Source organism: Myodes glareolus, chromosome 8, assembly GCF_982192425.1.
Source record: "Myodes glareolus chromosome 8, mMyoGla1.1, whole genome shotgun sequence".
Taxonomy (NCBI): Eukaryota; Metazoa; Chordata; class Mammalia; order Rodentia; family Cricetidae; genus Myodes; species Myodes glareolus.
Window position 1 is genome coordinate 35,932,955 of NC_142033.1, and position 16,902 is coordinate 35,949,856.

At 36.3% G+C, this 16,902-nt stretch overlaps 1 protein-coding gene across 4 annotated transcripts in view; it reads left to right on the plus strand.

Moving 5' to 3' along the window:
- Nucleotides 1-16,902, plus strand: part of Cox7b2 (cytochrome c oxidase subunit 7B2) — a 112,165-nt gene that overhangs the window by 4,013 nt on the left and 91,250 nt on the right. Inside the window, exon 2 of one of the 4 annotated variants that reach the window (XM_087908975.1) lies at nt 11,307-11,379. The exons of the other annotated variants lie outside the window; for them this stretch is intronic. The gene's annotated coding sequence lies outside the window, so the exon portion shown is untranslated. The remainder of the gene's footprint in view (nt 1-11,306; nt 11,380-16,902) is intronic. 4 annotated transcript variants of the gene reach the window in all.

A 16,902-nucleotide genomic window follows, 5' to 3' on the forward strand; every position in this document is an offset into this window, starting at 1 on the left:
TTGCTACTACTACATTAATAGTGAAAGACCCCCGATATGGGGAGACTCTCACTCAAGCCTCGGGATGACATGCCCCCCCCCCATCCAGTAACTCACGAGACACCGTCCTTGCTGCAATCACATGAGGTTTTAATCGAGAGGAGAACCAGTGCACTGGGGCCGAGACTCAGAACCCACGCAGGGGAAAAGTTCGACCCCGAGTGCCCGGGCGAAGGGGTTTTTATAGGAAGAAACCACAGCCCAGTAATCAGAAAGGGGCAGGGAGGGTGTCACAGAAAATTCCGAAAATACCAGTGATGATCACAAGGGGCAACTCCCTGCCTCTCAAGATCACTCTCAAGGTCATAATCAACTAGTTCATGAAACACAGTATTCTAAAAATACCAATGATAATTACTAGGGGGAAACTCCCCATTTCTCAAGATTATAATCTAACTTTATCTTTAGCTAGTTCCTGAAACCCTGAACTGGCTAATCCTAGATTTCTGATTTTTCTCTAGGGGGATCTGGATTTATCCAGGTCTTTCAGTAGTACTCAGCTTCTTAAATATTAAGCAGTTAAAAAATTAAGATGGGTAGGTGAAAGATAGAACAAACTGAAAATTACAGACACAGTTCTGGCTTGTTACATAAAATGTAGTAGTAAGGAATGGTGCTCAGCGTGTGAGCAGTTCAGTGATGAACGACCGTGCCTGAAGGCACACATATACGAGGAGTTCATGCTCGTTGGAAACCTAGGGGACCCGACCAGTTTCAGAAACTTCAGCTATGACTCCCATCAGGTGTCTGTCCAGAGGTTTTGCAGGAAACTCAGACCTTCCCTAAGAGGCAGACTTCCACAGCAGAGGGATCCTCTAATCAGAGGAAGGAGGCACTGCAGTGCAGGGTAGCAATGCCTGCCTACTAGAGATCAGCTGCTGGGCTTCAGGGAGACTCCTACCAGTAGCTCCCACACAATCCCAGAAATTGGGAGGAAATGAAGACATTTTAAAAAGGAATTTTAAGGACCAAAAAAGTACTTTAGTTTAAATCAGGTGATTTTGAGGATAAACTTAAACTTTTCTGAAAGATTCACAAAGCTCAGATTTCACCCCTACTGGCCGCAGTGTGCTGAATGTGTTTTCCTCTTAGATGTCTTAAAAACACGACCGAAAAATTAGCACACTGACAGGCGCGCCCTGGATTGTATGTCTCCATGTTGAAACTGACTCGTGTCCTGGTGAGACTCCGAACAAAAGTTCTTACATGTCATTTCTGTAGCTAACATTTAGCTTTTACTTCTAATCTTTATGGAATACTGTTTGAGGATTAAGGAGTGTCTTATATTTAATTCCGTGGGTAGAGAGTTGTAAATTTATGTATTATTTATTTATTTTGAACCATGAATATAAGTGTTTCAAACTCTACTGATCTAAATATGTATATTTTGGTAAGTCTTCTCTTTGTGTCTCTACCAGCCGCTGTAGCCTTCCTTCACTTAGACCCACCCCCTTTTTCTTTAGAAAAAAAATAAAACCTTATAATAATTAAATGCCTAATTCTGTCCTACATATGCCATTTGGTTAATGTTAATTCATATCATTTCAACCTTCTGCAGTAAGAATTCTTGCAGTTATTTTAAATATAGGCTTAAGGTTTAATTTGCGAGTGACAGAAACAGACCAAAGCAGTCTGGGCTTCTGAGTCAGAACTATATAGGTCAAGTGCCCAGGAGGCTTTTCTCTCTGTGTTGGTTATGTTTTTAAACACAGATGTATGCAAATATGGACATATGGTCCTAATTCCTTTTTCTTTTTATTTAAGGAATTACCTTTTACAATAGTCTGTGCCCCCCCTTTAAAAGTTAACTACATATCGTGTAACTACATAAGTACATGCATTCATGTTTGTATAGATATTTTCCCATTCTTTTTTATAACTATATAATATTTTGTGATGTTAATACGTCTTGGTATATTTGAATAGTTCCCTTTTGATAAATACCTGATTTGATGGTTCCATTTCTTGAACATGTGCTGGTTCACTCTTCCCCATTGATAGAGGAATAATTAATTCATCAATGTTCGTGAAGTAATATAATAAAAAAAACATATGAGTTTGAGTAGCTTAAGTGTCTGAAACATGGGTTCAATGATTAAATCTATAACCAGGGAGCATAGGATATATATGCCCGTTAAATGAATGTACTCGGTTATACCAAAAAACTTAAACTTGTTGCTGTTAGAAGTGTGTGATCAGCACAAGTTTTAAACAGGAAAGTAGAAGAAAAAAAGTACTTTAGGAAAATAAGTCAAAGGTAAATTGAATATGGAGAGATAAGAGTCAGAAAGACCAATTAGGGAAATAGCAGAATAATACAAACAAGAAATGATAAGGACGTCTAATGGAATTTCTATTTTTAGGACAGAGAATTAAAAGAAGTACAATTTTTATAGACAATTTATGAGTAGAGAGAATGAGATAATTTAGAAATAGCTTCTTGATTAGAGAGAAAACAATACAAATAGAAGGGAAATAGGAAAATTAATTGTATTTATTTGGCTATAGGCCAGTGACTATATTTGGAACAGAAATTCTTCTAGACAGTAACCTAAGGTACTGCAATGTTGGACACAGGTAAAGTTTTAGAGTTCACCACTTCAGTAGTCTTGAAAATGAGAATGGGCTTTTAAATTATAAGGTCAGAGAGGATAGAGTTTTGAGAAAGACATACAGGGTTAAGAGAAAGAGAAGGTGGCAAGAACACAGTTAAGGAACCTGAAGAAATAGTGTTGCAAAATTAATGTTCTTAGCTGTATTAATTTTTTATGTGAGTTGAAAGAACATGAAGTCTAGGAAATCTTTGTTAATCTGATTTATAGTGTTCCCAGAGAGAGGTGAGATGCACACTGGACATAACCTGAGCTTGTTGTCGATGCGAATACCCACTTGTAGTATGCGCACCTTCTGCACATGATTTTGTCGAATACTTTGGTACTGAGCCACTTAATTTGAGCAGGAGAGCTGATGAGAGAGTTTTGTTTAGTTGGTATTTATAGACATTATTTGAGGGATTCATGAGAGTGTGTGGAATGGGTGTGTCCTTTGTCTCCTGATTCTGCTAAGTTCAGTGATCTGCCATTTTTTTTTTTTTTTTTTTTTTTTTTTTTTTTTTTTTTTTTAGCGAAAGCCTATGTTCGTTGTATGTAGGTACGTTAAGGTTGCTCAAAAACTAATACTCAAAAAACCCCACATACGATGGGTATTCTGTTACAGAGAAAGAGTACAACTGAGACATTGTGTAGAATTGTAGGTAACATAGAATGTTGATAAAAGTGAGAAACAACCTGCATATGTAATGTTACTTTCTCTCTCTCCCTCCATCTTCATCACCCTCCCTCTCCCTTCATTCTCCCTTTGTGTGTGTGTGTGTGCGTGCCTGTCTGTCTGTCTGTCTCTTCATGTGTGAAAAGATCTGAAACAAGGGTAGTAGCTGGAGAGAGCAGATTCAGAACCTTAATTTTACAGCACAGCTAACAATTCATGACAAGGCCTACAGCCTGGGTGACCTGTATTCCCAGACAGTTGCCCCTGTCTTGACCCTGTTTGTTTCTGGTTCAGTTGTCTGTGCCCCTGAGGTGAAGCAAAAGTAGAGGACAATTGGAAAGCCAGCCATGGACTACAAAATAAGGCTTCAATTGTCATTTTAATGGGTCTACCATTTATCCTAATTTAATTTCCTTACCTCCAAGAATATATCTTGTTTTCTAAGTTCACAAGCTGACACATCATCCAGAAAAACTATTTATTTTCTCTATCTTCTTCACACAAAGGCTAAGATTATTCTTGCAACAGTAATCAAGATCTTCTGTCTTTGGCTTGCAAAGAAAATGCATTGAACTGTACTTGAAAGAGAAAATTGAAATTCTGCTACAGATGATAAAGCACATTCTCCTCCTTTTTCAATTTTGTCTGTTCCTATCAGCTGGACTGCATTAATAATAGCAAAGACTGCCTGTTGCTAGTCATGGCAAATATTACATTTGCTTGCCCCAAACTATATGAAGTGTGTGGAGGTTTACTCCTCTTGTGGAAGCCTGTGCTTTTAGGTTTCTTCTTCTTGTATTTTTTCTTTTTCTTTTTCTTCTTCTTTTTTTTTTTTAGTTAATTTATGTTTTTGAGTGCTAGATGGTACAAAATGGACCAGGAATATAACATTTAGAAGAACGTTTTTCCTCTAGCTTTAATAATTGAGAAACTTTGAATCTTTCAAAAATTGATCTCAAGTGTGATTGGCTTGCCTATCTTCCTGGTGCAGCCATTCTACAGTACTGTAAATTGCTTTGGTAAGTAGTTCAGTAGACTTATTAGAATGCATAACTCTAGCTTGACTTATTGTATTTGTCTAGTATGTTAGTCATGAAATGACCACTGGGTACATCTTCTCATAGTACAACCATCACAGAAAACATCTAAAAATAAAAATAGGTTGGTGTCTTGGATATTAAGTTTTGTAAATAGCACAGTATATACTAAATTTTTCTTTTTCTCCGAAGATTGGTTCATAGCCTTGTCAATTGGGAAACCATAGTTAAAATTAAAGAAAAGAAAAGATAAGGACAATGTAAAATTTTGTTTTCATTGGAATTTAATAAATAAGTCTTTTTGTCAAACCTGTAATAGGAAGTTAGTGGCACAGGTTTGGGCAAAATGAGAAGTTTGAATATTTTATTTTTGGACTAGTCTAGCTGCTTTTTGGCATGCTTTCTCTAGAGGCCTTATTGTGCTTTATCTTTTTCCTCTAAATTTATTCTTTGGAGATGAAATTAATTGTCACTGAGTTTTAATTGGTAGTTATATTTGGGAAAAAATGCTTTGAGAAGAACCAGGTCTATTTCAAGTTGAAATGTAATTATTTTCTAGTTAAGTGAATTTTAATTAATAGTGTTTCCTTCATTGAAATCAGCATTTCATGCAGCCTGAAGCTAATACAATTTGAAAAACCTTAAAATAAGAAATATTATATATATACTGTCATAGACTTACAGTGAATATAGATATGTGTTAAAATTGTTACAATGAAATGCAGAAACATTTATATTAACTTCTTAATATCTCAATAATTCTTTATCTACATTTAAAAAATCTCATATAGTATATTTTGATTCAACTTATTCCCTTCCCCCAATTCATTTCGTACATTCCTCCACCTTAATACCCCCTTAATTTCATGTTCTTTTTCCCCAACAAACAAAATTAAAGAATCCAGTTTGTCTGGATGGGGCCTGCTCTGTAGTGTAGTCAATAGATATCTAGTGTCATTTTATTGAAGACAACTGATTGTCCCTACCCCAAGAGTAATCTAATGAGAATAGATCCCTGTCTAGTGATGGGAATGCGTATTGCTCCTCTATCCTAGAATTTTGGCTGGCTCTAGTTTTGCAGGTCATGATCATGTTACAGTCTTTTTGCTTTTTTATGTGTATTTGTTGTGCAAAGGAAATGCCGTTTCCTTGACCTCATCCACATCTCTTGCTCTTCAAATCTGTTCATGCTTCCTTCTACATATGTATTGGGCTTTGAGACGAGTGTTGTGATAAAGAGATCCCATTTAGGACTGAATATTCCAAAGTCTCCAGTTCTCTGCAGTTGTTGGTTTCTATGCTAATTGCCATGTAATAGAAGAAGCAGCTTTCCTAATGAGAGTTAAACAGTGAACTCATATATGGGTATAGCAATATGTCATTAGGTATCATCTGTTATTATGTTCTTTTAGCAAAGTAATAATAGTAGGTGTTTCCTAAGGACCTATGACTTAGCCTCAAGTTCTTGACCTCATTGACAGTGTTAAGTATGGATTCCATCTCATGAAGCTGGCCTTAAATTAAAATAAAAGACCAGTTGGTTATTCCCAAAGCATTTATACCATTATTGCACCAGTGCACTAGTAGGCATGTCTTACTGGGTAGGCTGCTCATAGCTGTGAGACTGATGATTATATTTTTCCTCCTGTTTCACGTATAGCACCTTATAGCACTATGAATCCTAGCCTGTAGACATAAAGCATCTGTTTGAATATCAGCCAGATTTTTCCATATTCTATGACATAAGTATCTGGTGTCTTCAATAATAGGGTCTTACTGTCATGTTCTGGAGGGTGGCAAATATCTTTGGCATAGACCGGAGAGGAGTTGCTTCCACTCTCTATTGGCTATCATACCCCTTATTTTTAGCTAAATACTACTTGATTCCTCCATTCTGTAGGGAAAAGAGAACTCTGATTTTTATTTTGTTCTGTAATCCATCTGTGCCTGCTTTTTGTAATCCTTCTGTCACCAGCTCTAACATCCTGGCATTACAGGCATGAGGACTGTGCTTGATTTTATTTGTATTTTTAAAAGCGTAACTAGCACTTTTGCTAAGTTGTCCACTTTGTTCTGTGTTACCACTCCTTTTTAAAATTCCACATCTTCCACTTTATTTAAAAGTTCTTACTCAGATTCCTTCTTGTCCACATATAAACTCAAGCAGATTTCAGCATTTGGAGACTTTATCTCATTCCATCATCCATGCTGAAGCTGCCACAGTGGCCAGTTTTGCTTGGCTAAGCTCTTCCTTTCTGACAACGATGAACCCTATTAATAAAACAATTGTTAATTTAATTATTGACTCAGCACATGGGCTCTAATGCATTCATCTAATGTTTCGTATGTTTATTTTCCTCATCTTATACCTGGATCCAGGTGAAGAACAGAGAAATTTAAAGGAGAAATTTGAGTTTTTAGAGTTCACAGTTTAGTACAAGTGAATATTTTATGATAAGAAAAGTTGTGCAGCAAAGTTTAGACAAAGACTTGTAGAAGTTGTCCCATTGAGCTGGCCAGATAGTGGAGAGTACTTGTCTTACTTTTGTTCAAAGTATTTTCCAGGAAACATTCATCCTATAGGAGGATTTTTATAGACAGTAAGCATGAAACATAAAGTAGTCTATGTTCCTCTTAAGAAACCCTCACTGTGCTCTTACCAAGTTAAGTATCTAAGAGTACCATTTCCTAAGAAAACTGTTAAATTATGTAGATGTCACCTAGATTTATTTGTGTTCAAAATTGTTTTTATAACAAACACTCCAATAATGGTTGTGTCGTAGGACCTTCTACAAACTTGATTTTCCATGTCGGGTTACTTTAATTTACTCTCAGTATAAGGAATCTTTTTTTTTTCTATTTGTCTGACACTTATACGAGATAAAAAAAAAACAAAACTAGTTGGGTTTAAAGAGTCAAATATTTAGTAGATCACCTTTCCAAATACCCAAAGCTAATGGCAGCTCCCCACAGCAGGCAATAGTGCATGTCTACATGGACTTCAATTTCTGTATTGAGGCCAAGGCAATAAACACCTCTTTTTAAATCCGTTACAGACCATGGAGTTATCAGAGTCAGGAAGATGTACAGGCTGCTGCACTTGGCTTCTCTGGGGAAAGATGATCTCTCCCTTTGGTACTTCTATGTTAAGTAGCTGTTCATTAGAGTTTGTGGGTTCTACTTGATCTTGGTTATTTGGATTTACTTTTCTCCCAAAAGACACTTCATGCTCACTGAAAATACCTTCAACTGAAAAGGGTAAAAGAGTAAGGAAATGAACATATATAAGATGTCCTTTATACAGAATGATAACAAAAGAAATGTACTTACATAAGAGACTCGCTTTCTCTTCACTGCATCACAATAGCATGCTTGCAATTTGATTTTGTTATACATTGTTTACAGTGAAGCTCAGCTTGCAAGAGCTGCAAGCCTGAAAATTCTGTGATTTTTCAGCCTCTGCATTATATCTGTCATTCACCAGTGATACCGCCTGAAAGAAAAGTTAAAGAAGCAATACTGGGTTAAAGGCTAAACAGACTAACCAGTAATAGCATTGCATTGTGCTCCATGTCAGCTCCATATTTCAAAGGGTTATTAAAGTGAGTCTAAGATTGTATCCTTTGGCCAGGGTCTGAAGTCAGCCAGGACGTGATGACTTTGACTTGTGATATAAAAGTGTGCTTTATTTAGGTTATTATTTATTATCAAAAGTATAGTTTCTTCAGGTGACTTAGTCTACTGGGTGGTTTTTTGGTGTCAATTTGACATAAGCTATAGAGACATCAGAGGAAGGAACCTCAGCTGAGGAAATGTCTCCTTGAGGCATTTTTTCATTTAGTGACCAATGTGGGAGGACCCTGCTCACGGTGAGTGGTGCCATCCCTAGGCTGCTGGTCCTGGGTTCTCTAAGAAGGTGGGCTGAGCAAGTGATGGGGAAGCAAGATAGTGAGGAGCACTCTTCCATGGTCTCTACATCAGCTTCTGCCTCCCAGATCCTGCCTTGGTTGAGTTCCTATGCTGATTTTCTTAAGTGATGAACAGCAATGCTGAAGTTTCCTCCCCAGTTTACTTTGTGGTCAAGGTGTTTTGCCACAGTAATAGAAATACTAAGACACTTAGTATCTTCTCTTAGTTTCCCGTTAGTCTCTGTGCTCCTCCTTTTTAGTCCTTTCTGCTGGATCGTCTTCTAAACTAAAAGATGGGGAGATCTTAGAACTGGCATTTTGACCTCTTCTTTCTGCTAAACTCACCTTACTAACTGTATTCAGAAGCTTTCCGAGGCTCTGTACCTGACCTGAATCTTACTCTTCAGCTTCAAACTCAACTTGTCAAGCTACATTTATCTTTTCTGTATTCCTTTTCCTTCATTTTTTAAATTGATTTTTATTGAGCTCTACATTTTTCTCTGCTCCCTTCCCTGTCTCTCCCCTCCCCTTCAACACGCTCCCAAGGTCCCCATGCTCCCAATATACTCAGGATATCTTGTCTTTTTCTACTTCCCATGTAGATTAGATCTATGCATGTGTCTCTTAGTGTCCTCATTGTTTTCTAGGTTCTCTGGGATTGTGATTTGTGGGCTGGTTTTCTTGTCAACCTACATTTAAACTCAAGTTCTTGGATATTCCCATTAAATGTTTCCTTACAGTGTTCTATCATAGTAACTGCTAACATTTAGTATCCCAAATTAAAATAAACATTTGGCATGACACATATTGTCATTCTTAGTGTCACACCCCATATAAGCAAACTTGTTTGCCCACAACTTTAGAAATTTTTCTGGAATCTGATCACTCTTCTGTTTCCGATTTTGATCTCTTAGCTTGTTTGAGCATAGATTTGTCAGACTTCACAGAATATCTTGGGGAAAATAGTATTCATTGTGTTTTTCTTTTTCTTTTCATCTGTTGCCTCCATCTAATATCTAGGACCTATGAGAAAAGACACTCTCAGACTTTCTTCCTTTTCTTCTTTTGTAAAATCAAGATCTGAAGTGGTCTGGCATAGGAATCATACCCATTGGCATGTTGCAATATAGTTAAGAAATGAGTAAACAGAGCATCAGTTATATTCTCTAGGCTTCCAGTTGCTTAACACAGCGTCTTTTCTGTTGTACTAGGCAATAGGATTATGACAATAGTCATATCTATTAAAATTGTCAGCCAGTTAGCCAAATCTAGCATTTCCCAGCTAAGCTCTAGTAGAACAGAAGCTAGAAGTTTGGGATGATGAAAATATGGCAGGTATTGAGCAAGGTCTTGACTTAGTTTTCTGCTCATATGTACCACCGTAACATGAATTTTCCATACTTACTGCAGATTCTACTTTCTGAGAGATTATGTTTGGGTCTGTTACTCAACTGGGCTCAGAGGTTGTGAGGTGTGGGTACTTAGGGGACTTCTCTGCTGACTGTGGTGCTATCATTTTGTTGTTTGCAAGCATCCTTTTCTTTATAAGAGTAAGACAGGGTAAATTAATGAGGAAGTATGAGTAATTATAGAAAACAGAAAGAAGTTACTCTAAAGAAATGACCATTGTTAACATTTGATATGTATGTCTTACATATTTCAGTTTAAGGTGTGTATCTGCATGACAATGCAATTGAAATAAGATAACAGTTGTGGAGGTCTCTGCAAATACCAGGGCTTGCAGGGTAATGATACACATGAGGCAAGAGAAATCTGGTTCAGCATGACTCAGTAACTGGTGTTGGTTCAAATTTCTAGAGTCTAACACCAGGCAGTTTATTTTAGGCATATTTAAATACAGTACAATTTTGGAAAAAATTTCTTGGTCACAATTATCTCAATCCCCTGTGCACAATAGAGCTTAATTTGTGGCTACATCAAAACTCCTTTGCATAGTATGTGTGACCTCTTCCAGAAAGAAAGGTTCTATAACTTAAGGGTCTAGGGGAGGATCTGGTGTGTTGTCTCAGTCATATAGATAACGTCAAAGACACTAAGCTATGAAGTACATGTGACATCTCCCCTAAGGATGAGTTCTAGTGACTGAGAAACAAAGCTTAAGATAAAGGTCTAGAGAGTCTGGTATTTGCATAATAGGGAGATTCAGATATGGCCTAACACCACAGATAGCACAGGTCACCAAGCTAATAACTCTATACACTCTCAGCCTTCTGGATAGAATACATTGAAGAAACACTGAAGAGACAACCCTGTGTGTTTAGTATTCCTTGTTTTCCTAGTGTTTACCTGTGAGCACCAGAACCTTGTGCCTTCTACAGACAGTTATGGGCAACATTTGTTTTTAGAGCGCCTTGTTTGTAGCTTAAATAAGCTTGATAAAATCACTGAGGGAATTCAACTTTCTCATCACATGAGCTGCTCTTTAAGGTATTGCTTTTTTGACAATTGTAATGCTTCTAATCCACATTGCCATTACAGGGTGCTTGTGTACACGATTTCAAATGTCTTCTTTTCTTCCTTTCCAGCCATTCAGTAATGTTTGAAATAATGGCTCAGGCGTCTTGTATACCTTCTTTTCCAGCTTGCAAGTATGTTAGTGAGACAAGGCAGTGAAGCATTGCAAATGGAATTTAATGAGTTAAGTCAAGAGTTGTAACTAGTGGAGTATCTTGAACCTCAAGAACACGAGAATAAATAATACTGTGGTGCCAGGTTTAGTAGTCAGAGGGAGAGTTGAATTCTAGCACTGCTTGTGACAAAACCTAAGCCTCAAGGAAACTGACAAATACATAATGAAACATACTGGGAGATGTAAGGGAGACGTTAAAAGTTCAGTTTAGAGGGAATGTGCTGATTTGCCCAGTGATAAAAGGGAATGAGACTCTAAGAATAGTCTAGCTAGCTGCACCAAGTGGATCTTTCTTCCTTGGTTTATTAACTGTAACATGATCATTATGTTACATAAATGACAGAAAGTACAGAACAATGTTGCTATGATTGTCTTTCTTTTTCCTTTTTTTTTTTCACTGTGTAGCTCTGGTTTCCTGCAGTGAGACCAAGTTGTTGAGCTCACAAAGGCCTCAGCTTCCCAAGCACTGGGATTAAAGGTGTGTACCATTATGCCCAGCTGCTATTATGCTTATCTTAAAGTATCCTTTGATACTTACAGAATTTGGTGAGGTGATGACAGGATATTAGGGAAAGAGAAATTTGGAATTGGTTGAGCTATAAAAAAAGATAACTAGAAGAAAATCAATGTAATATAAAAGGCTTAAGAAAAATTATATCAATCTCCCCATTTATCATTGTTGTCTAAACTGTTATATATGCTTCAGTGATTAGAAAAGAAACATTATATGTAAAGAACCTCCAAAATTAAGCTGGTATGAACAAACTAGAAATAGAAAATTCAAAAGGCCAACATTTAAATGTGACTTATTTTCCTTAGGAACTCACTTAAGGTTTTAGTAGAACATAGGCGCTCTATCATGATACAAAAAGTCTTTGTCTCAATGGAAATCAACTGAGCTCTCATGGCACATACTAAGGGGCACCAGTTTGCTATTCCTGTTGTGCTTCTAATGCACAGTACACAGCATGGGAGTTATTGCTTATCAGTAAAGTTCAGATTGTCACTGTGAAATGCTGTTTTCCAGATGTTCGAATCATTAAGAGTAGTGTCAGCACAGCAAGCTGGCAAGCCGTTTGGGGCATCTACACCTTCAGCAGGGGCTGGCAGCCTACTGGTTCTTTCCTGATTAATGGTTCCAAATAGGAATGAGGCATTTCCAGGAGGTGACAGAGGAATCTTTGGCCAGACCCCTTTCTCCTTTGTTTTCATTCTTCTGCTGGTTTGCAGTAGCACACCGAGGCTAACTAATGGCATGAGGGAACTAAGGAAGAGTCTGGTATAAATGGTTTGTCTCTTATGTTTGAATTGACTTGATAGTCACATCTCAGCATTCTTTTTTTTAAAATAATTGAAGGAATCGTATAAAACTTATATGTTGATTGGTAGGTGAGTTCATATGAAGGTTTTTCTGCTTTTTACAGACCAAAATCCACTGGGACAAGAACAAAATTCTGCTCCTTAAGTCTGCATTCATTTTTTTTTTTTTCTGTTTGCCCTTGGGCTAGGAGGACACAAGTGAAAAATGCACATAAAAATTGAATAAAAATTGCATCATCTCAGATCCTTCCCAGAAAGACAAACAAGGAAGTAGATTTGTGAAGACGCCATCGGCTCATTTCCCCTTTTCTTTCAATTTCTGCATTCTTTCCTTTCTGTTTCCAGTTTCATTCAGTTATTATTTTTTTGATTAAGTCTATCTCGGTGTGAAGCACACATAATGGTGCTTGCTTTTTATTAGAATTATGGTGCTAATTGAAAAAACAAAGGAGACATTATGGTGTTGTTGGGAAGACTGCCACCTGGAGTATGAAATTCACATCTGTAAGCTTTCCAACAATGAGCAGTTCTTTCAGTAGGTGGCCTTATACACAGGCCTTTCTTCTTCCTTTAACCCACTCTTGCTGGTCTATATGCAACCTTTCCTCACAGTAAACTTCTGGTTTCTCATTATCTGAAGTGCTGGAAGTAGATTGCAGATTTTTCTCCACTCCTGTTTGAGAAGTAATTGCATGCATAATTACTTTCTCTTTATGGAAATTTTTGTTTGAACATTTTAATTTATTGCAGCTATGATTAAATGAGCTCTTTGTCTTGACTCTCTTTCATTAGCCTAAAACTCTTAAAAATTCTACGATTTTAAACTTAAATAAATATAGATATGTACATAATTATATATCTGTTTGAAAGTTTGTAACCTGTGCAGATTTTGTCTGTTGGCCTTAGGATCTGAGGACCTGAAAGATTGGGGAAGACTACAATCTAATGCTGTAGAGAACTTTGCTTCAGTGTCTGTGTACTTTTATATGCAAATAGAACAGAGAAAGCAATGACCCAAGGAAGGTGGAGCTCAGACAAACATTGTCAGGAAAACATTTAAATAAACATCATTAGGCTCCTACTAAACATTATCTGAGCTGCTCTTACCCAGAACTTTAACACAATTGTCTGGCATGTACAATAAATTGTAACTGAGAAAGCACAATAGAGAGGCAGAAGGCCGTGTCCAGATTCAGGGTACAGTGACCAGATTGGGTTCTATGAGTGTGTTCTGACGTCCAGTAAGAATAAACAGATCTTATTAATTGACTGTAAATGTCTGTTCCCGAAGAAACTAGTTCTAGTACTTTACTCCAGTGTGACTCAGAGAGGACAGGTACAGTAATGTTGCAATTTCTTTCTGCAAACACACTCAAATTCTGAGATCGGGCACTGTGAAGAATTCAATTTAAGTGAAGTAATTGATTTATATACTTATATATGTACACATATATACACATATATTACATGCAAGCATATATAGATATGTAGAAGTTATAATAGAAAACTGCAAAAATGAATGCAAAAAGATAAAGAATCCTGAAGATTGCAAATTAGAGAATATGTTATTTAGGTAAATTAAGACATGATCAATATATAAAGTAAGATATCAAATCTAAAATGTAATTTTGGGGAAAGCATGAGGTCAATAATAGTAGTTGACAAAATAATTGAAAGTGATGATTTTTTTCCCATGGTTAAATATGTCTTTCTAGAATTAAAAAAAAATCCACTACTATAGAAGACCAGTTTAATTCTTTTCAGTTATTACTGCCCTTCCCTAGAATACAGTTCTGGGTATGAAATTGACTTTGATGGTTTTGCTTCAGATTTTTAATACTGATATATTTACCTTTTAGCAACAATAAGAAGTAGTTGAATTAACTTTATTTTATATAAAACTAGAGCCTTAAGATCAAGTTGCCATGCTGAAACATATATTCTAAATATGTCAGAAATGAAGTCACTTTCCATTTTACTGTTCTTCACAGGTAGGAAAGAATGGTGTAGTAATACTGATGTGATATCTGTAGAAAAAGGGCTAATCATGACTTCACATAGTGTCAGAAAAATGTTAAGACTGTTGCAGGACACTATTTTGTATGATATTAATAGTAGTGGGTTCTTTGTAGCTGCATGCAGTATCATTTGTACTTTTGTAGACCTGTATATTATTGTGGAAAAAACCTCAGAAAACTCTTGTTTAAGCCATACTATAAAAGTAGAGAATGTTGAAACTGTAGGCTCCTTTTATCAGAACCTTTCTTGATATATTAATGTTAAACTTAACCCAAACCAAAAGTTAAATTATAGTATAGGTTCAGTTGAATCCATGAACTTAGTTTGTGATTCAGGGTAACTTATCAGGTTTATATGTCTATTGGCATACTTTGTAGTCTCATTTAGATATTTTATAGGGAGAGTTGAGAAAATAAATCAACCTTTGTCATCTATTAGTCTCTTGTCTTTGAGATGTGGCAGGATTACATGGTAAATAAAAAGCCAAACAAGTTAAAAATCCATCTTTTTCCTTTCACTTAAGAATTTGAGCTAAAATTTCAACAATGATGTAATTAATATTTCTAATAGAGAGTAGTAAAAGTTTAGCATTTAAAATGATGTTCTTGCTATGTCAGATAACTGTATCTAATGTTCTAAAACTTGTAAGTAAAATAAGTTCTGCTTAGTATGTAATCTGTTACACAGCCTCCTCTTCCCAAAATTTGGTCAATAATTTGCCTGGTATTAGAACAGGGGAGAAATGTAATATATTAGAGAAGTAGAATCCATGTTAAAGATGTGCTTGATTGCTGGTCCCAGATTTTTATGCTCTTTGCTTCTTGTTAGATGAAGAATGTGCTGTTTTATACATTTGACTGAATTTTTTAAACAAATGATTAAAATTATGATATTTCTAATTATCTACAGTAAGGAAAAATAGAACTTACTTATATAAAATAAAATTCAAGCTAAGTTATATAAGTGAAATATATTCATTCAGTGTATATGAGACATTGTGAGTATAGTGAAATGTATCTGAGAAATTAAATGTTCCCATATTATTTCAGTTTTTAAATAGGTCTTCTGATTAAGACAAAATGAAAACATCAGTCTTCACCCAATAATATCTCATACCCATTTGAAATTATTATTAAGAAATGGAGTTGGAACTCTGGCATTTTACTAAGATCATTAACTAGTGATTTGATGTTAGCAATTCTCTAGCATAAATAAGGAGTGGTATGTACAACATAGACTGTTTTACTTTTTAAAATGTTTAAAAAATATATTTATTGATTTGTGCATGCATGTGGGTGCATCCTGCAATGGAGATCAAATGACAGCTCTTTAACATGTGTGATTTGGTGGTCAAACTCATGTCATCAGCTTTGCTCACAGGTGAGCTTCTTTATCAGTTGAGCCATCTAGCCAGTTCCCCTTTTGGTCACTTTAATGGCTTTTCATGTCTTTCTTTTAATGAGGTAGTATTTAAATAAAAATGTTTTTCTAGACTTACATAAATGTGGACATGGCCATTCATGTCTCAACAGTCATTATCTTGCTACAAATATAGTTAGTGCTATTAGAAAATACAAACTTAAATATGTCTTTAAAGCCTATCATATCAAGCACACTTATATCTTTGGAAATGTAGTGTATTTCTAGTAGAGAAAAAAGTGCGGTGAGAAATAGGGTAAAATTACATGGCAGGTATTCATGTCTGCATGCCTTCAGCCAAATACAGGTGTACAGGCACACACACGTACACACCAACTAGCCATGGTTCCGTAGGGTTGGGGGGAGAATGAAGAACAGCATATAAAGTCTGCTAAACTACATGGTCAGATGATTAATACAGTGTAAATTCAGAGGAAAACATTACCAGTTCACTGGAGTGGTTGAAAGAATGAGCTTGGATAATGGGGAAGGGAAAGGAATTTGTTCTTATGGAAGATTAACTGGAAAGTCTTAGGATATCTATCAGGTTGAGAACTGAAATAGCATGCTATTCCTGAGAGTTGGAACCTTGTTCTTGTGAACACTGCGTGCCTTCACTCATAATCACTAGACTTACACTAGGGTCCTGATCAAGACTGGGACATGATGAAAGTGATGATTGAAAAATCGAATCTAGATGGTGTTTATTGTGTACACTGAAGTGCAGAATTTACCATCTGATATTTTAGTGAGCTGAAATTGTTCAGGGCCTCTAATTGTGGTGTGAGTCTGAGTTCTTTCCAGGGACGATGAAATAATGACATGTAGAAGAAGGAGGGTTAAACTGAACTTCAGAAGACAGTGGGCCAAACGAGAGGCCAATATCTTGGCTTACATAATATCTTGCTCTAGATAATCCTTTGACACATAGGAAGATTAAAGCCTGTGTAGGCATCCTGAGTCTCTTCAAATTTACACTTATCTATTAATATGTACACTTCATTAGCCAGAAATACTGTGTGCTTTCAGAATTTATCAGAGACCATATAAAACATAGCTATCAAGCATGAAGTGAATTTTCAGTGTGATGAATGTAGGTGAGAATGCCTTCTGCTCTTGGAGAAACAGCAGGAAGCCTCAACAAGAGTTCAACAAGATGGACCACATGCTGTTTGGTGGTAGAGCAATGGAATATGAGCTGGTTTGAATGCGAATGTCTCCCTTAGGCTAGTCTCATATATTC